This window comes from Musca autumnalis, unplaced genomic scaffold, assembly GCF_047663935.1.
Source record: "Musca autumnalis isolate F117 unplaced genomic scaffold, ASM4766393v1 scaffold_1, whole genome shotgun sequence".
Taxonomy (NCBI): Eukaryota; Metazoa; Arthropoda; class Insecta; order Diptera; family Muscidae; genus Musca; species Musca autumnalis.
In genome coordinates this window covers 296,514,230-296,536,303 of record NW_027411644.1, presented here as the reverse complement: position 1 = coordinate 296,536,303, position 22,074 = coordinate 296,514,230, and the positions used below count along the sequence as shown (strand labels likewise).

Genomic DNA, 22,074 nt, shown 5'->3' with positions numbered 1-22,074 from the left:
ACTGTTAAGCGTTTTTTATACCCTCCACCATAGGATGGGGGTATATTAAGTTTGTCACTACGTTTGTAACTACTCGAAATAATCATTGTAGACCACACAAACTATATATATTCTTGATCAGCGTGCAATTCTACATCGATATAGCCATGTCCGTCCGTCTGTGGAAATCACTCTAGCATCCGAACGGATTGACGTAGGTGGATGAAATTTTGGGAAAATCTGTTAGTTGTACGTAGGACTTTTGGTATTGAAAGCGGGCTATGTAGGTCCAGGCTTTCGTATAGCCCCCATACAAAATGACGCGTGACGCGTCGTCGTTTTTAGGAATTTTTAAGATATTTGTCCCATTTTACCACCGAATTGGTTGTAATTTGGTATTTTGTGTCTCCAGAGGCCAAAAAACATTCCTACCAAAGTTGGTTTATATACTTACTTACTTAGTTGGCCCATTACAGAACATTTGTTCCATAGACCGAACTAAGAAAAGATCTCCATTCCTCTCTGTTTTTCGCTTGACTTTTTGGAATACCGTGCCTTTCCATTTCTTCATCCACTTGTGTGCTCCATCGAAGCTTAGGCCTGCCGATTCTGCGTGCACCGCCATGTGGCATGTATTCATACGCCTTTTTAGCGGGTTCATCATCGCTCATTCTCATGATATGGCCTAGCCAACGCAATCGTTGCATCTCGATACGTTTAACTATATGCATGTCTTTGTATAGCTTATATAGCTCGTGGTTCATACGACGTCGATATTCACCGTCAACGCAAATCGGCCCGTAGATCTTTCGAAGAATTTTCCTCTCAAACACACCAAGCACTGCCTTATCTGCTTGCGCAAGTACCCATGCTTCGGAGCCATACATTAGCACGGGTAGTATTAGCGTTTTGTATAGTGTTATTTTTGTTTGACGAGATGTGGCTTTGTTTTTAAATTGCTTACTTAATCCATAGTAGCATCTGTTGGCCAATACAATTCTTCTTCTTATTTCACAACTGATGTTGTTTGTTGTGTTTATGGCAGTGCCGAGGTAGACGAAGTCTTTAACTACCTCAAAATTGTAGGTACCAACTTCTACGGTTGGTCCGAGCTCTATGGACGCTTTGCGCGTCGACACCATCAATTTGGTCTTTTCGCCGTTTACCGCCAGACCCACTTTCGCAGATTCTGCTTCGACCTTCCTAAAGGTATCAGTTACTTCCTTTACTAATCGTCCCATGATGTCTATGTCATCAGCATAGGCAAGTAACATGTGGGTATTGGTGTAAATTGTGCCATTTCTTTTGGCATTTGCATCTCGTATTACCTTTTCCAGCAAAATGTTGAATAGGTCACACGAAAGGCTGTCTCCTTGTCTGAAACCTCTTTTGGTACAAAATTCTTCGGAGAGGTTCTTTCCAATTTTAACTGAGGACCTAGTATCAGTTAGAGTCATCTTACAAAGCCGGATGAGCTTTGCGGGAATACTAAATTCAGACATTGCATGGAATACCTTTGATCGGAGGGGACTGTCGAATGCTGCTTTATAATCGACAAAAAGGTGAAATGTGTCGATCTGCATCTCTTGGGTCTTCTCTAGGATTTGCCGCAGGGTAAATATCTGGTCAATGGTGGACTTGCCAGGTCTAAAGCCACATTGGTATGGTCCAATTATCTCGTTGACCATAGGCTTTATTCGTTCGCACAGTATCCCTGACACTATCTTATAGGCAATAGGGAGTAGACTTATGCCCCTATAGTTGGAGCATACAGTCTTATCTCCTTTTTTGTGGACGGGACATAGGATGCTCAGGTTCCAATCGTCGGGTACGCGTTCTTCCTGCCAGATGGTGCTAACTAGCTGATGCATACGCCTTATCAGCGCGTCGCCTCCGGTTTTAAACAGCTCGGCTGGTAAGCCATCGGCTCCTGCTGCTTTATTATTCTTCAGCCGGTTGATTGCTGTTTTTACCTCATCTTGGCCGGGTGGTATACATTCTATACCATCTTCTGGGATTGGATCTGCGGTATCATCGTCTTCGCCACTATTGGATACCTGCAGATTGGAGAAATGTTCCTTCCATATCCTGAGCACGCTATCTGTATCTGTTACCAGATTACCTTGCTGGTCTCTACAGGAGGATGTACCTGTACCAAAGCCATCTGTTTGATGTTTCACTCTTTGGTAGAATTTTCGGACTTCATTCTGGCTCCTGTACATCTCGATTTTTTCACACTCCCGCTTTTCCATTTCTCTCTTTTTCTTGCGGAAAAGACGTTTCTCTTCTCTCCTTTTCTCCCGATATCTCTCTCGTGCGCTACGCGTTGCTACTGATTGTAAAGTAGCTCTATATGCCGCATTTTTATCTTCGGTAGCAGCACGACACTGGTCATACCATGAATTCCTTTGTGGAGGTCTCTGGAATCCAAGTATGGATTTTGCGGCTGTTTGCATGGAGTGGGCAATATTTTGCCATTGTGTTGTTATGTTATCGGGACAAGGAGTGCTCGCGTTAAGCAATTGGGCTAGTTGAGTGGAATATACTGTGGCTATCTGTTGTGTTTGCAGCCTATCGATGTCCAACTTCCGCGTTGTGTCTGTTCGTGCTTTATTTGCAACGTTTAGACGGGTACGTACCTTTGCTGCAACAAGATAGTGGTCCGAATCAATGTTTGCGCCTCGGAACGATCGTACATCCAACACGCTGGATGAATGTCTTCCATCTATCACAACATGATCAATTTGATTACTTGTTCTTTGATCTGGGGACAGCCAGGTGCCCTTATGAATATCGAGATGATTAAATCTGGTACTGGTAACTACCATGTTTTTTGCAGCTGCAAAGTCTATCAGCCTCATACCATTGTCAGATGTTTCACTGTGGAGACTGAATTTCCCGACTGTTGGGCCAAAGATATTCTCCTTTCCAATTTTGGCATTAAAATCGCCTAGAATGATTTTAATGTCATGGGCAGGGCAACGGTCATATGTTTCTTCTAAGCGCTCGTAAAATATATCTTTGGTCTGTTCGTCCTTTTCTTCAGTGGGAGCATGAGCGCAAATAAAGCTGATGTTGAAGAATTTAGCTTTTATTCGAATTGCAGCAAGTCTTTCATTCACTGGGGTGAAGCTGGATACCAGATGTTTTAGTCTCCGACTAACTACGAATCCGCAACCAAACTCATGCTTTACGTCATGGCAGCTATAATACAGTGCGTCACCTTTAGGTGTTGTTGTGACGCCTTTCCCAATCCATCGTATTTCCTGTATGGCAGTAATATCGGCCTTGTACTTTTCAAGTACGTCTGCCAATGCGAAGACTGCACCTTCTCTATAAAGAGTGCGAACATTCCAGGTGCAGATTCGCAGATCATGGTCCTTAAAACGTTTGCGGGGTTCTTCAACTTTAGAGGGGTTTGTTTTTCTTTTCTTTCGTTTTTTCATAGTAGGCAGTTTTTTTTCTAGGGGAGGGTTACTAACCCGACGCCCAAACCCAAGTTTTTAACGTTCTTATGGGTGAACGCGCGGCACATGTTAGCTCACTACCTTTAACGGGTGTTAAAGGCAGTTCCCCAGGTGACACCACGGGGAGGTCAGTGTCCACTTGAGATGAAAGAGGGACCAAGATAAATCCTGGGCTTTGCCATGTTAAAACCGGTCAGGACCGTTCCTTGGTATCTTCCATCCCCTACGTCACCCAAGTTGGTTTATATAGGTCCACGTTTTGGTATAGCCTCCGTATAACGCCCCATATAAAGTACGCGTCATTTTAATATATTTTGAATGTATTAGTCCCATTTGACAACAGAATCGGTTGCAACTTTGTAGTTTGTGTTTCCAGAGGCTAAGAAACATTTCTACCATAAAATGTTTATATAGGTCTACGTTTTGATATAGCCCCCATAGGACGATATCTCCCGATTTTCGATGTTTTGAAGGTTTTGGCCTCATTATCACACCGAGATGGCTGAAATTTGGTATTTGGTCTTCGTTGGGGGTATAAAACTTCCCCCCCCCCCCAGAAATTTGTAGGTATAGGTCCGCGCCATCACATAGCCCCTATAGAACGGTAACTTCCGATTTTCGGTATTTTGAAGGTTGTGGCCACATTAATCCACCGAAATGGCTGAAATTTGTGGTGGAGGGTATAAAAAGTTCGGCCCGACCGAACTTAACGCTTTTCCCACTTGTTTTATTTCAGGTTGCATAATTTTTAGTGACACCTACTGTATGTATATGTCAAAATACTTCATATTTCACTGAAATAGAGAAATGGCACAATATTGCATTACAGAATTAAAATATACATAGTTTGTTATTCGGATACCTTCCCTTAAAAATAATAGTACACATCTTTACAGTGGGTCTAAGTGAATCAATGAAAAAATAAAAGAAAAAACATTGAAATTCATCCTAAATAAACAATTGAAATGAAAGGATTACATTAAAAGCAACAATTAATCGGCGAGAGAGTGTTTGATGAAGACATTACCGCAATAAACACACACATACACACAAACATCGCACCACGACTTGTGATAGAAAACATCAGACAACCATAACAAATGCCAAATAACATTTTGACAGGCAACAAGACCGCAATGGTATGCATGCACGGCAAATTCATAAGGAGAATACAGACTGACAAACACACAAACACATGTGCAACGTCACGCCCGCCCACCCTTGAAAATGTGTGGTTGGTTGAAACTTCATAAAGGTACACAGGCAACTAGAGTTTGTGCGTTTGTTGGGGGAAGGGGGAGGCAAAAGAAAACAACGCAACACAAACAACATCAAATACACTTGTCAATTTTTTTCTTGGGAGGCTGTTGCTGCTGCCAACACCGCCATAAAGGTGAGAGTTGTTGTGGGTGTGTGTTTGTGTAGAAAGAGTTGCCATTTGAATTGGTATTCGTTTGAAATCGATCACAATTGCCCAAAAAGTAAAAGAAATAAATTAAATGATGAAAGAAGACCAATGATGTATTTTGAACACAGACGACCAATCTGGTCTTCTACAGACAGAGGATTAATTAGTTTTCCTATAGAAAGAAGAACAATGAAGTCTTCTATAGAGATAAGACAAATAAACAGAATACAAATGCGGTCTTATATAAACAGAAGTCCAATGTGAGCTTCTATAGACAGACAACCATTGAAGTCTTTTATAGACAAAGGACCATCGAAGTCTTCTATGAACAGACGACCGATGATGTCTTCTGTAGGCGGAAGACCAGTGAGGTCTTTTACAAACAGAAGACCAATGAAGTCTTTCAAGTCTTTAATCCCACTGCGGCGGGTTCTTTGATACCGGATTGTGTTTCGGCCTCCGGCTGCCACCTCAGTACACATGTTTGTATTTGTATCGTTTTTCTGTGTTGGGAGCAGTATATGTCGGAATGCCTTCTCCGGATTCTTTTAATCCTTGCCGGGACAGTGGAATACACAGGACCACTTTTATAAATATAAAAAAATAAATAAATAAATAAATAAATAAATAAATAAATAAATAAAATAAAATAAAATAAAATAAAATAAAATAAAATAAAATAAAATAAAATAAAACAAAATAAAATAAAATAAAATAAAATAAAATAAAATAAAATAAAATAAAATAAAATAAAATAAAATAAAATAAAATAAAATAAAATAAAATAAAATAAAATAAAATAAAATAAAATAAAATAAAATAAAATAAAATAAAATAAAATAAAATAAAATAAAATAAAATAAAATAAAATAAAATAAAATAAAATAAAATAAAATAAAATAAAATAAAATAAAATAAAATAAAATAAAATAAAATAAAATAAAATAAAATAAAATAAAATAAAATAAAATAAAATAAAATAAAATAAAATAAAATAAAATAAAATAAAATAAAATAAAATAAAATAAAATAAAATAAAATAAAATAAAATAAAATAAAATAAAATAAAATAAAATAAAATAAAATAAAATAAAATAAAATAAAATAAAATAAAATAAAATAAAATAAAATAAAATAAAATAAAATAAAATAAAATAAAATAAAATAAAATAAAATAAAATAAAATAAAATAAAATAAAATAAAATAAAATAAAATAAAATAAAATAAAATAAAATAAAATAAAATAAAATAAAATAAAATAAAATAAATAAAATAATAAAAGAAAATAAAATAAAGTAAAATAAAATGAAATAAAATAAAATAAAAAAAAATAAAATAATAAAATAAAATAAAAAACTGTCAGAATGCCGCTCTGAGAACTGCAACAGGGTACCTCCTCATATCTTCAGTGGACCATTTATGTACGAGGAGACAAAGACTCTTCCATTAAAGCAAAACAATGGCACGCTTTCGTTGCAGTACTTGCTCGGGTGTTACCGTGAGAGCCATCCTAATCACCATATAGTGGATAAGAACCCCACCCAGTCATGTCGGGGGGATCTTCATTTTCTATAAAGAGAGGTCCAACCTTACAAGATGGAACTCCCAAGCTTATCAAACAGGTTTAAATAGCATTCACACGGATGCAGTCGCAGATGCCATAAACAACTATGGTATGAATGCGGTCCTCGTGGCGAAGGCCTAATTGGCCTTCTTTCCAAGCAAGTCCTCATTGTTGTTGTTTTTGGTCGTATAATCCCAAAAGTGGCAACGCTGCTTATTTCTGCGCGGTTGTGTGTTTGTTTGTGTTTTTTTGGGAGGAGGTGGGGTAGTACCTGTTTTGGGGAAAAAAGAGTTTTCCACTTGATGCCCTCTATGGCACTCTCAGACTCTCTATTTCTTTCAAAGGGGGAGAATAGGATACATGAGATTTTCAAATTCTCTCTTCCGCTCCCAAAAGTGAGAGAGAAAGTGAAAAGTTGTTTTTCACAGCATCCACAGCATTTGAATGATGTTGGCCAAAATAGTTCGCATACAAACGCTAAACGTTCAAATACTACAAAAATTCAAAGCAAACGGGGAGCGCGCGCGTTTTTTAATATTAAAGCAAAAACAAAAATAACAGAAAAACAAAAAAAAAAACATAATATATATTTTTTTCTACACTTTACATACATATAAATATATATACCATAGATATATATACATACTTAAATATATACTAAGGTAAAGAAAAAAAAAAAACAACAACAACAAAATAATGAGAAAAACCAGCAGTTTAAGAAACATTTTTTTTTTCTGAAAATTTTCATTCAATGCATTGTGAAAAAAAAATCTGCAAAATAAAAGTTTTTGTTTTAAATTAAAGAAAACAAAGTGAGTTATTAAAATTAAAAAAAAAATACTTGAAATGTTGTCATTATAATTAAAAAATTAAAAAAAATTATCTTCAAATCTCCACCAAAAGTAAAACAAAAATATGGCCAAATTGTTAATAAAAGAAACTAAAGTTTTGCAAAATAAATTTAAATAATTAAAAAATATATATTTCAAAATAGAAGTAATAAAAAAAATACTTTTTACTTTAGTGTTTGTGCTTTCTTCCTATTTTTTTTAAAGAATTTTCTTTAATTTTCTTTGGTGTTAACTTTTGTTGTTTTGTTTGTGTGTGAATTAAGTTGACAAAAGTTTGTAAAAAGCAGCGAAAAAATAAACAAAATAAAGAAAAATTACATGAAGTGGAAAAGAAACATACATAAATAATGTTTTTATGTATATACTCCAAAAAATAATAAGAAAAAAAATAATTAAAAAATATTAAAATCCCAAGTTGTGAAAAATATCCTGGCGAAAAGTTGAAAAAGAAAATGTTCAATAATTTCATTCAAGCGCCCAATAATTTTGTTGCCTCGTTTTGTGTACACTTCAAGCCATACTCCTCCTCCATTGCCGTACCATCATCAACACCTTCATCTTCTCTCGGCACCGAGAGTCAAGTCGAGTCGTCGTCGAGTGGAAATGTCAAAGTAAATCAAAAATAATGGAATATTGATTTTTTGTTTTGCGTTAATACCACCTCCTCGCCGCCACACCACGTACTCTTCGTTCGCTGTACGTTCGTTCGTTCGTGTTCCTCCTAAGGCCAAAGGTAAATGAAAACAAATGGATATTTTGTGCTTAGTTTCTATGCCTTCTTCGTCTTCTTCTTCTGCAATTTGCGTTTATTTCTGTTTTCATCTCATGACAATTGTCATAGAAATGTGTGTATACATATCTATAAACAAACTCACATACATACCTACATACTCGTACATATGTATGTACAGATACATATAGAGTTAGTTATACTTTTGAAATATATCGTAAAAATGAAATGAAATTGGGGGATGAAACAAAAACAACAACAGCAATTGAAGTTACAATTGTAATCAAAGTTTTTTATTTTTGTTTATTTTGGTGAATTGAATGGTTCTGGAATGTTTTAAATGCAAACTTAAAGAATTTTGTGGAAATAAGAAAAATCGAACAAAATCCTATAGTGTATTTTACAGCAATACATGTATAACTTATATTGTTACCTCGCATGAAAATAGTTTTTATATTGTTTAGGGACACCCGTCGGATCGGTTTGAAATTCTTATGCAAGGAACATCCTTACCTCCCAAGACATTGGTTTTGAATTTTTCGGAAATATTTTATTTTATCACCATTTCATTGTTTTGAGCATCACTCGGATTGGCTTGATATTTTTATCATATATAGTTCTTGTTATCCTGATCTCCAGTGCAAGTCCATGCCCCTCGGGTAAGAGTCTTGACATTTTGAAATTTATTTAAACGTGGACAAAAAAGCTTATGGAGGGTATTTTTGAGCGTGCAGCCAACTTTTGCACCTTTAAATAGGATATAACAAGTAAGAAGGCATCAGTCACATGTGCCTATAGAGATATACCCTAAAACTCGGACCTAAAGAAAAGAAGTAAACACAATATTTCTGACGTATATAGGGGTATTTTGAGTTTTTGAGCCAATTTCTCACCAAGTACGTACTTGCCTCCGAATAAACATGTATTACCGTAACTTGGGCTGCATGCACAACAACATGGGCCTGAAGACTCAAGATTTAGAGAACTTACTCGTGAAGTCAACAGGTTAGAAGGCGAAGCAATGCAACATTGGTACAGGATTAAGTAAATTGTGGGCTCGAATGCGGGAACGAAGAATGATAGAACGGCTGTTACTTTCAACGGCAGTAACTGACTCAAATAGATCAGCATGTTATTTTAACCGGCAGTTTATAGAGGTGATGTAGGGCATGGAAGATACCAAGGAACGGTCCTGACCGGTTTTAACATGACAAAGCCCAGGATTTATCTTGGTCCCTCTTTCATTTCAAGTGGACACTGACCTTCCCGTGGTGTCACCTGGGGAACTGCCCCTAACATCCGTTAAAGGTACTTAGCTGGCCTTTTACAGAACATTTGTTCCATAAGCCGAACTAAGAAAAAATCTCCAATCCTCTCTGTTTGCTGCTGTATTTTCCCAATCTGGGATATGTAGTTTACTGATATCTCGTTTCACTTGTTCGCTCCAACGAAGCTTTGGCCTTCCAGATCTGCGAGAACCTCCATGCGGCCCGTATTTATACGCCTTTTTAGCGGGTTCATCATCACTCATTCTTATAACATGGCCTAGCCATCGCAATCGTTGTAACTCGATTCGTTCAACTACATTGATATCATTGTATAGTTGATACAGCTCGTTGTTCATACGACGCCGATATTCGCCGTCAACACAGATTGGCCCGTAGATCTTTCGAAGAATTTCTCTCTCGAACACACCAAGCACTGCCTTATCTGCTTGAGCTAGTACCCGTGCTTCGGAACCATACATTAGCACGGGTAGTATCAGTGTTTTGTAAAGTGTTATTTTTGTTTGACGAGAGGTGGCTTTATTCCTAAACTGCTTACTCAGCCCAAAGTAGCATCTGTTAGCCAACACTATTGTTCTTCGTATTTCACAACTGATGTTATTTGTTGTGTTTATGGCGGTGCCGAGGTAGACAAAGTCCTTTACTACCTCAAAATTTTAGGTATAAAATTGAATAATTGATGGTGTGGGGTTTGTGGACATATTACGCGTCGATACCATCTACTTGGTTTTTTTCGCCGTTTACTGCCAGACCAACTTTAGCAGATTCTCTTTCGACTTTTGCAAATGTGTCAGTTACTTCCTTTACCGATAGACCCATGATGTCAATGTCGTCGGCATAAGCCAGTAACATGTGGCTGTTCGTGTAGATCGTTCCATTTCTTTTGACCTTCGCGTCTCATATGACCTTTTCCAGCAGGATGTTGAATAGATCACACGACAGGCCATCTCCTTGTCTGAAACCTCTTTTGGTAATAAACTCTTCGGAGAGGTTCTTTCCTATTTTAACTGAGGATCTCGTCTCAGTTAATGTCATTCTACAAAGCCGAATGAGCTTTGCAGGAATACCAAAATCAGACATGGCTTGGAACACCTTTGAACGTATAGGGCTGTCGAATGCTGCTTTAAAATCGATGAAAAGATGGAAGGTGTCGATCTGCATTTCTTGGGTCTTTTCCAGAATTTGTCTCAAGGTAAATATCTGGTCAATGGTGGATTTGCTAGGTCTAAATCCGCACTGATAGGGTCCAATAATTTCATTGACCATAGGCTTTAGTCTCTCACACAATATGCCAGATACTATCTTATGTGCAATAAGGAGCAGACTTATGCCCCTGTAATTGGAGCACACAGTCTTATCACCCTTCTTGTGGACTGGAAATAGGATGCTCACGTTCCAATCGTCGGGTACGCATTCTTCCTACCAGATGGTGCTAACTAGCTGATGCATACACCTTATCAGCGTGTCGCCTCCGGTTTTGAACAGCTCGGCTTGTAGGCCATCTGCTCCTGTCGCCTTATTATTCTTCAGCCGGTTTATTGCTGTCCTTACCTCATCTTGGCTGGGCGGTATACATTCAACACCATCTTCTGGGATTGGATCTGTGGTATCTTCGCCGTCTTCACTGCTATCGAATGCCAACAGTTTGGAAAAATGTTCTTTCCATATCCTGTTCTTTCCTATCTGTATCAGTTACCAAATTACTTTGTTGGTCTCTACAGGAGGATATGCCTGTACCAAAGCCATACGTTTGATGCTTCACCCTTTGGTAGAATTTTCGGACTTCGTTCTGTCTCCTGTACATCTCTATTTGTTCACACTCCCTCTTTTCCATCTCTCTCTTTTTCCTGCGGAAAAGACGTTTCTGATTGATACCGTGGATTCTTTGGTGGAGGTCTCTGGTATCCAAGTACTGATTTTACGGCTGTTTGCATGGAGTGGGCAATATTTTGCCATTGTGCTGATATGTTATCGGGACGAGAAGCGCTTTACTAGCCCAACGCCCAAACCCAAGTTTTTAACGTTCTTATGGGTGAACGCGCGGCACATGTTAGCTCACTACCTTTAACCGGTGTTAAAGGCAGCTCCCCAAGTGACACCACGGGGAGGTCAGTGTCCACTTGAGATGAGAGAGGGACCAAGATAAATCCTGGACTTTACCATGTTAAAGCTGGTCAGGACCGTTCCTTGGTATCTTTCATCCCCTACGTCATCAGCATCTGCAGTAGGAACAATGTCTTCAGCCCTTCGGGTGCGGACAAAGAAACTTTGTTGACTTCTCACAAAGCAATAGGTCGGACTGTGGAAAGCTATGCGTCGCCAGCATGGTATGCAAATGTTAGCACTACCCAGTGGAAGAATATTCAGACCTGCCTGAATGGCGACCTGAGGACTGCAACAGGATGCCTCCTCAGACACCTGTGGACCATCTCCATGAAGAGACAAAGTTTTACGGGTGCATCAACACAACTGGATGTTGTCGATGCAGTACCTGCTTGGGTGTTATCGCAACGAGCATCCTTGTCTCGATTTAATGGATAGGCTTATCAGGTAGTTTTGGATAGCATTCACACTGATGCCATACTTGGGGACCACCCCCCATCACCTGTCTCTTGATTCATTATGGACGAAAACAGAGAACCTGCTAACTGAAATAATACACGATCAAGCATATTTGCTTTGCTACAACACATGTTAAAACGAGACCAGACGAGTCCTTAAACTGCACTCATTCCCAAATTTGTGCGGGAGGTAAACGAAAGAGTAGTCCGATGTAGTCAATATTCGGACATTATCCGAGTCGGTTTCTGCCTTCGTCGGAAGAACGCGTTGCAAAAAATTTCCAAACTATAAGAGACCAGCTGTTAAACTATACTTTTTCCAAATTGTGTGTGGGAGGTACACGAAAGAGTATACAGATTTAGTTCATATTCAAACCTGTCTATGCCTGACAATAATATTGCCATATGCAAAGTTATTCGGTTACTCCCTGCGAGAGTTATCCACAATGTTTGAACTTTTATGGGGAGGTACCAGAAGGAGTGGACCAATATGACCTAGCTTCGAAATTAGCCTAAATGTTTGCAAAATATTACTAAAGGTAAAATGTGGTTTGAATTGGTTGATCCGTTCGAGAGTTGTCGTGCGTACCAGCCATACAGACAGACGGTAATGGCTAAATCAACTGAACTTATGTATGGTTCCGAAGCCTGGGTACTTGCGCAAGCAGATAAGGCAGTGCTTGGCGTGTTTGAGAGAAAAATTCTTCGAAAGATCTACGGACCAATCCGCGTTGATGGTGAATATCGACGTTGCATGAACCACGAGCTGTATCTGCTATACAATGACATCAATATAGGTAAACGTATCGAGATGCAGCGATTGCGTTGGCTAGGCCATATCATAAGTATAAAGTCGGGCCACATGGCGGTGCACGCAGAATTGGCAGGCCAAAGAATAGATGGCGCAAACAAGTGGATGAAGAGATGACAAGGCGCGGTATTCCAGAAAGCGAAGCACTAAACAGAGAGAATTGGAGATCTTTTCTTAGGTCGGTCTATGGAACAAATGTTCTGTCCAAACATACTTGGAATCTAAAACCTTTTTTTTGGTCCTATTAAAGTGTACATACATACCCTAGTCAGCCTAAAGGCCGATGGTAGAATATATGGTATTTTCATAAAGGTGTTAGTAGTAAAACTATCTCGGAAAGTCAATTTACCAATATTTCGTTCAAAAGCAGTCGGGGAGCAGAACACAAAGTGACCGATATTCTTTAGAAGAGCGGTAGTAGGCCAGAATGCATTTAAAAGTGTCCGATATTTTGTTCAAAAGCCGTCGTGTGCCAGAACCTAAAAAGAAAATGACCGATATTTCTTCGAATAGCAGCCCTACATCATAAGAAGTGAACGCGGTATAGTTGATGTCGGAGAGTCAAAAGCTTTTGTGGACCTTGACTCCCGCAGTACCGCCGCATAGTGACTCAGAATTGTTTATTCATGGTAAAAACTCTGTAACTTTTGAACGGATAGAGATATTTTCATAATTTTTTGTTTGACAGATAACGTAATCAATTTCGATGCTTTAAAAAGATTCGAATTTGGTCTATCAGTTGGAGAGGAATTCAGGGTCAAAATTAAAATTTTGAGTTTTTTCATATTTTGCATCAAAATATAAGTGTTTTTGAGTTTTTTGTTGTTGATTTTGATATGTACTCTTTTAAAAAGCTTAAACAACTATGAACAAGCCATATAAATACAACAAATTAAAACAAGTAAGAACAGACTATAGTCGGACGGGGCCGACCATGTGATACCCTATACCACTAAACGCGTCTTCTTGGGATAAAGTTATAAGATGTGCATTAGAAATTTTACCAATTTTCACACAAAAGTTTTGATCAATTTAACTCGCTAAATATTATCCGATCATACCGTTGACTTGCACGCTACTTCTTCATCTCAAACCAAAACTACGTTTAAAATTTCGCGCCGATCGGACTATTATTGCGACCTACAGAGCGGCTACAAAATCGAGCAAAAATTTTGTTTTTGGTCCATTTCATCCCTTTAACATTTCACGATCATCGCCAAAAACTAATCAGTTCTATTCTGGTCCAAACCCGACCTCCATACTAAATTTCGTGACAATCGGTCCATAATTGCGGCCTCTAGCTTGATTACAATTTTTAATGGACGGACAGACGGACGGACGGACGGACGGACACACATCGCTAAATCGCTTTATCTCGTCGAGATATGAAGTTTGGTATACCACATGAGGGGTCTACGACGAATATTTCGCGGCGTTACATGAATTTTTGGGAAAACAAACTTATTATACCCTTTTCCACATTGTGGTATAGGGTATAAAAAGTTAAAAAAAAATAATGAAAATGTTTTCAAAAATTTTTTTTCAAAAGATTAATTTTTTTTCCAAAATTAAAAAAACTATTTGGGTTTTCAGAAAACTCACGTAACTCTTATAAAAACTCATACTCATTAAAAAAATGTCCATTTGTGTAATAAAGCTATAATTTATATGGGAAACGGTATGGAAAAAACAAACATTTTTACCCATGTAATATCAAAAAAATTAAAAAAAGTGTTAAACGGATGGAACGGTGTAGCTACGAAACTATGTATGGGCTGAAAGAGGACACTCTCAGGCATCATTCTTTGAAAACGGAACTTTGTTCCAAGCTGTACCCTAAAATATCTAGTCCACTAAATTTAGAATTTCACTAAAATTTAGTACCTGAGAAAAAATTAAATAGCTCACTTAGTGTAAACGCTACGGTAATTTATTAAACGGGTTTTTAAATACAATAATCTTACCTACTTAACAATCAATGAGTACAATATCTGTTTGAGAAATAGCTATTTCTTTCTTCCAAAATTGCGAAAAAAATTTCGTCTTTAGGAGCACATCAAGCCCATACCTTCCAATATTTTGACCTAATTTTTTGGTTTTCTTAGTTTCAATATGTTTACTAACGAATCCTATATAGAAATGAACAATCAGTGAAGACAAAAAATTGGGGTTTTGGCCAGGAAAATCGATTCCTGAACCACTGTGCGCCGTCGACAGCGACAACGACATACTCGTATTCTGGAGAACAGATGCTATCCAAGACGAATCAGCCGTACCCGAACATATCGCAACTAGCCTACCCGTAATGAGTGCCACATTGATCTTCATACCCAACTTATCGAGTGAGAGAGGGCAAACGGCAGGCTAGATTCCTTAGGATATTGTATATTTAGGATCCATAAGCCATCTCCGGTGCGCCTTAAGCACATCGGTGGCCTAACAGATTCATCAATTGGTAAATTGATCGACTTAAAGACAAACCTAGTTAGGTCGTCTTCTAAATCTTTTCTCATTACGTTACTATGACCAGGAACACTGCAAAGTTTAAACTTATTGTGCATATCATTCAGAGCCCTTCTATAATAAAGTATAGAGCAAGAGTTTATGATCCATGAGTTGAGAGTCTTTAGGGTCCGCCTGACTATCGACTGTATAGTCACGGGTCCTGTAAGAGGCCGGGTTAAAATCCTCTAATCAACTCTGCGGCTTTTCTGATATCACGAATTTCTGCTTGAAAGACGCTACAGACTATCCAAAGGAGAATAACATGCAAGCCAAAAGTCTCGGCTTGAAATAATTACTAAAGGAGAGTCAAACCTGAAATAGGCCAGAATCAAGCTGTTATTAGTTGGATTGGAAATGGCAATCGAATATTATTGCAAAATTTCCCACCCTAAAGTTTAAAATGTTTGCACTTATATGGTGTTCAAGGCGAGGATTTTAAGGCAGGTCACTACTACAACGGTATAATCCATACAAGTTTATTGACACAGATCTACATTTATTTGGAACCCACCATACAAATCCAAAAATTGCAAATAGCTCTGCATTTAATTGGAGTTTAATAAAAAAATATATAAACCCTATATATGAGTGAAATCGAACACTTTAGCAATAAGTGGTTTTTAATTTCCTTTAATTTTGCTCAGCTAATGCTGCTCCTCAGCAAAACATTTCATTAGATTCTCAAATTTTTTTGACCAAAGGTTCAAGAGATATCGCGCGATGGATTATGTAAAAACTATGTGCAAAGAAATACTCATTACCTGTCATATTATTATATTATAAGTCGGCTAACTATCTAAATGGTATACACTTAATAACATCCTTACAAATTGCCTTACAAATTGCCTTTTTCTACTGAAAAGCATTATTCTTCTTCGTTCAGATAGTAATAGATAACCTTATCTGCAACCCAATTGTCCCTCTTTATATACATATGTACATTTCTCTGGATCTGGTTCTGCAAACTAAAATGTTCTTTACCACCGCGAAGTCTATTTACTGGCAGTGATCATTTAAAATACATAATTTTCATAATTATTCCAATATTAACTCTTCAACGTCAGTTTTGTTCGAAAACACAATCTGTCCTGTTTGAATTAATGGATATTAAAAATTTCCATACATATTGAATAACTTTGTGCTATTAAAAACAATTTTATTCAGTCAATGTCCGTTTTTGTGTGTATGTGTGTGTGTAGTTGGATGGATTTTAATTAAAATCAAAGCTTATAAAAACAGTATGTGTGTGTATTGGTTGTCAATATTTAATATAACGTTAATATTTGTGTGTGTGCGTGTGTTTCTGGTTGAACTGTAAATTTTCACTTAAAACATAAATAATTATGTGTACTTTGTGTGCGAGAGTGAGCTCTACGTGTGTATTTGTTTGTGTCTGTGTAATTAGAGCGCTTAAATAAACATTTAAGCAAAAAATATTTATGTATATACATATATATATTTATTAATTACTTAAGTTGAGCCATTTAAAACCTGGACACAGTGTTTTGGAATAAATGTAAATAAAATAAATAATGAAAATAATGCATTAAAGAAAATAGTGTTGAAGTGTTGAGTAGATGGAACACTGTTGCCAGCGCATTTGGCTGTTAAGTTTTCCATACATTCATATGTATATGAGGCTTAAATAGTAGTTATATACAATACAATCCCAATATTTTGTAATTCCTGTGGGCCATTTCGAAGCGAATTATCTGGGTTTAATACTACGAAAGCCGTTTTACTGACAGACAATTAATTACAAGCTATTGAGATTTTCGATTTATCTCTCATCTCGGAGACCTATAAGCTATTGTTACTAAAGTAATTGGTGTATTTACGGTATTTTAGAATTTAATAATTTTGAATTGACGTAAGGAAATTTATTATTAAGTTTTTACTTCGTTATTGTTTTTGTTGTACTCTTTCTCATATTTCTTTTGATCATTTACTTTTAATCTAATAACTCTATGCAACACTGAAAATGCAAACAACTTCTATTGTGCATTTTTTGAAAGTACATATTGAGACTGCAAAAACCCTAGTAGGGTTTGGTCCTGTCAGATCCAGTTCGGATTTTATGGCCTCATCTAAACCGGGCTAAAACTACAGTTTTTTGCATTTATCTCAGAAACGAATAAGAATTTAGCATTGTTCTCTTTGACAATGTTGTAGCCCTAAACAAGTAGAACTTATCCTTTGAACAGACCACATAAGAAAAACTCTGATATTCTGCTCAGTATCAGCTAAACTATTAGGAGTTGAACCAAGTAACACTTTGCAAAAATCTTCCAAATAAAGTTCTCAGAACATTCTGAAAGTCTAAAATGCTTACTTCATGTTTTTTCAGCGGTATTTTGCATCATATCTTTTACAACACGTATTTCAAACACAGTTCACACCAACAGTTTATTCTCGCATTGCGGATTTCACTACATAATTGACATTTTTATTAAATCGTCGTTGAAAAATGTACTGAAAACAACGACATAGATGCATTTTACAACAATGGCATGTTCTGAAGAGTTGTGTATTACATTCCAGCGAATATTTCTCTAAAAGAAAACATAACGGTTTTGGAGATATGATGCGAAATGTATACAAATTATGGAAATTTTCGATATTTTATAAAATTTGAGGCAATAAGTGTAGTTTTTCGAGTTTATTATTTTTACAAAAAATTTATTCTTGCCCTTATCTATAAATTTGCTTCAGAGGTGAGGTGAAGATTCGCATAGGTTTCAGAAATATAGCCCAGAATTGCATTAAAAAGTCAAAATTTAACACAACAAATTTGACACAATAAAATCCAACCAGGGTTTCTATCGTTTGGGTCTGTACTTTCAAAAAATCCTCAGCTCAAGTTGTTTGCACAACATTACCTTAACAATGTTGCACAGTGTAATGTTTCCACATTGTGACATCATTCATTGTAACCGCTTCTACTCTCTCTTATTTATTACCTCAGCACCATTTGTTGTTTAAATGTATCCATCTGTTTGTATGCGTATCATGTCGCGAACATTGGATAATATCCCTGATTGAGAATGCTAGATCAGTTTATGCATCAGCGAACGAGTATAACTACGCGAGAGTAGTAGGTTATCGAGTTTAGTTGTAATTCAGACCGCGAATTAAAACCATCAGTGAAGTAAAGATTTATTCGAATGGAGTAAAGTTGTGTGCTTAACAGAGTTAAGCTGTGTGCTTAGTAAAGGCCTGCGTACATATTGATTGCTTTGCTTTCCTGCTTCATTTCTGACACAATAAAAATAAAAGAACAAAGGAGGCCGAGCAAATTTCGAACTGGGTTGCCCTTTTCTTTTTTATTCTTTTATCAGAAGCAAGCAAGGTAAGCAGGCAAGGCAGCTTATATACGCAGGCCTTAAAGTCTTGTGTGAATAATTAAAGTGAATAACGTCAGTAAAGCATTGTAAAATCTTAATCTAAACGAACCTTAGCTTTATTTGGTACAAATCGTATCGGGGAATAAAACAACGTCTACACGGAATTGTGTTACCTAATCCTATAACAATATCAATGAGTGCAACCAGAAGAAGTTTTACATGGATGAAATCCACAAAAAATGTCGCCCACATTACGCTGAGCGGTTTCTGCCACCGTCGCACTGCCATGCACACCAGACAATATCAAATATTCTGCGGTGGCAGGAATTTACTTGTAGCCCCAAAACATAAAATGTTTCAACCAAGGGTTGATCCGCATATTTTCTGTGTGCACATAAAACGGCATATGGTAATATATAGATTACTGTTAATATGTGTCTATATTGAAACGGCTTTAAAGGCGTCTTTTAAGGTGTCTGGCTATTTAGAGATGGCTGTTAAAGCGCCTGTCTATATAAACACGACGCTTAAGACATTATACTATCAGGGATGGAAGTTAATCTTTCTTATACAGTCCGCTGTTAAGGCGACTGTTAAGTCAGAGACGAATGTTAAGATAGAGACGACTGTTAAGACATCACGGCAGATGTAGAGACGGCTGTAAAAGTATTTGTTGTCTTATATATACCATTGATAAGGTGCCAATCTATTTAGAAGAGGCTGTTAAGGCGACTGTCTATGTAGAGAGAGAGAGCTCTTAAGACGCTTGTTAATTTAGAGATACTGTAAAATCATCTTTTGTCTTATACAGACCGTTTTTAAAGCGCCAACATGGATAGACACCTGAACAGCCTCCTCTAAATTGACTGACGCCTTAATAACAGTCTGTATAAGTCAACAGATGCTTTTACTGTCATCTCTAAATATACAGACGTCTTAACATCCGTTTATACATAGACATATGCCTTAGCATTCGTGTCAACGTAGACAGATACGTTAAAAACCGCTTCTAATTAGGGTTTTTAACGTAACTGTCTACGTTGACACGAATGCTAAGGCATATGTCTATGTATAAACGGATGTTAAGACGTCTGTATATTTAGAGATGACATAAAAAGCATCTGTTGACTTATACAGACTGTTTTTAAGGCGTCAGTCAATTTAGAGGAGGCTGTTCAGGTGTCTATCCATGTTGAGACGACTGTTAAGGCATCTGTCTATGTACTGATAGCTGTTAAAACGTCTGGTTAATTAGAGATGACAGTAAAAGCATCTGTTGTCTTATACACACTGTTTTAAGGCGTTGGTCTTTTTACAAGCGGCTGTTATGGTGTTTGTATACGTTGAGACGGCTTCAGTCTATGTAGTAGCGGCTGTTAAGGTGTCTGTCTATGTTGAGACTACTGTTAAGTAGAGTTGTGTAGTTCCGGAACGAACTAGTTCCAAGGAACTATTCCGGACAAGGAACTATTGGAACTATATCCAGCTCTTGCGTTTATATAGTTCCTTTAGTTCATATAGTTCCTTTCGTTTTTCTCGTTCCTTCAATTTAACGCCTACGTCGAACTTTCGTTTTTGCTGTTTGTTCGCTGCAATTTATTTATTTATTTTTATGTCAATTCATCCACCAAACAATGAAAACATTTCGGTCTCGGAACTATTTGGAACGAAAAAAAAAACAAAAAGAGCGACGAAAGAGAAGGATTCGTGGAACTATTTCGGTCTCGGAACTATTTGGAACGAAAAGATCGATGAAAGAGAAAAATTCGTTGAACTAAATCCATGTCGGAACTAAGGAAATACTGTAAGGAACTAGTTCCTTTTGGGAAAAGGAACTAGAAAGATCGATCCGCTCCGGGAACTAGATTGCCCAACTCTACTGTTAAGGCATATGCCTATGTATAGACGGCTGTTAAGACGTCTGGTTATTTGCAGATGAAAGTAAAAGCATCTGTTGTCTTATACAGACCTTTTTTAAGACATCAGTCTACTTAGAAGCGACTGTTAAGGCATTTTGAGACGACTGTTAGAGATTACAGTAAAAGCATCTGCTGTTTTCTACAGCCTGTTTTCAAGGCGTCTGTTAAAAGTGCCTGTTAAGGTCCATGTTGAGACGGATGTTAAGACGATTGTTAAGGTGTCTGGCTATTTAGCGATGGCAGTAAAAGCATATGTTGTCTTGTACATACCGTTTTAAAGGTGCAAGGCATATGTATGTTGAAGCGGCTGTTAAGGTGTCTGATTATTCAGACGTGGCTGTTAAGTGTCTGTCTATGTTGAGACAACTGTTAAGGCGTCTGGTTATCTAGAGATGACTGAAAAGCATTTCTTGTCTTATAAAGGCCATTTTAAGGCACCAGTCTAATTAGAAGCGGGTGTTTAGATGTCTGCCTATACTGAGACGGCTGTTAAAGCATATGTTTATGTATAGACGGCTGTTAAGGCGTCTGGTTGTTTACAGATGGCAGTAAAAGCATCTGTTGTCTTATACAGACCTTTTTTAAAGCATCAGTCTATTTAGAAGCGGCTGTTAAGGTGTCTGTCTACGTTGAGACGACTGTGAAGGCATCTGCCCATGTAAAGGCGGTTGTTAAGGCGTCTGATTATTTAGATATGGCTCTAAAACATCTGTTGTGCTAAACAAACCATTATAAAGCGTTAGTCTATTTAGAAACGGTTGTTGGGGTGTCTATTAAGGTATATGTTTATATATAGACGGCTGTTAAGGCGTCTTTTTATTTACAGATGACAGTAAAAGCATCTGTTGTCTTATACAGACCGTTTTTAAGGCACCAGCCAATGTTGAGACGACTGTTAAGGCATCCGGTTATATAAAGATGGCTGTAAAAGTATATGTTGTTTTATACTGACTGTCTTTAAGGCGTCGGTCTATTTGGAAGAGGCTTTTTATGTGTCTGTCTACTTTGAGACGGCTGTTGAGGCATCCGACTATGTTGCGACGACTGTTAAGGCGTCTGATACTTTAGAGATGGCTGGAAAAACATGTGTTTTCTTAAACATACCGTTTTAAAGGTGCAAGGCATATGTATGTTGAAGCGGCTGTTAAGGTGTCTGATTATTCAGACGTGGCTGTTAAGTGTCTGTCTATGTTGAGACAACTGTTAAGGCGTCTGGTTATCTAGAGATGACTGAAAAGCATTTCTTGTCTTATAAAGGCCATTTTAAGGCACCAGTCTAATTAGAAGCGGGTGTTTAGATGTCTGCCTATACTGAGACGGCTGTTAAAGCATATGTTTATGTATAGACGGCTGTTAAGGAGTCTGGTTGTTTACAGATGGCAGTAAAAGCATCTGTTGTCTTATACAGACCTTTTTTAAAGCATCAGTCTATTTAGAAGCGGCTGTTAAGGTGTCTGTCTACGTTGAGACGACTGTGAAGGCATCTGCCCATGTAAAGGCGGTTGTTAAGGCGTCTGATTATTTAGATATGGCTCTAAAACATCTGTTGTGCTAAACAAACCATTATAAAGCGTTAGTCTATTTAGAAACGGTTATTGGGGTGTCTATTAAGGTATATGTTTATATATAGACGGCTGTTAAGGCGTCT

The 22,074-nt window shown here is 37.3% G+C and overlaps 1 protein-coding gene across 1 annotated transcript in view; it reads left to right on the top strand.

The window, feature by feature from the left end:
- The first annotated feature begins 6,855 nt into the window (after positions 1-6,855).
- Positions 6,856-22,074, top strand: part of LOC141389763 (uncharacterized) — a 282,798-nt gene continuing 267,579 nt past the window's right edge. The window contains exon 1 of the mRNA XM_073961773.1: positions 6,856-8,003. The gene's annotated coding sequence lies outside the window, so the exon portion shown is untranslated. The remainder of the gene's footprint in view (positions 8,004-22,074) is intronic.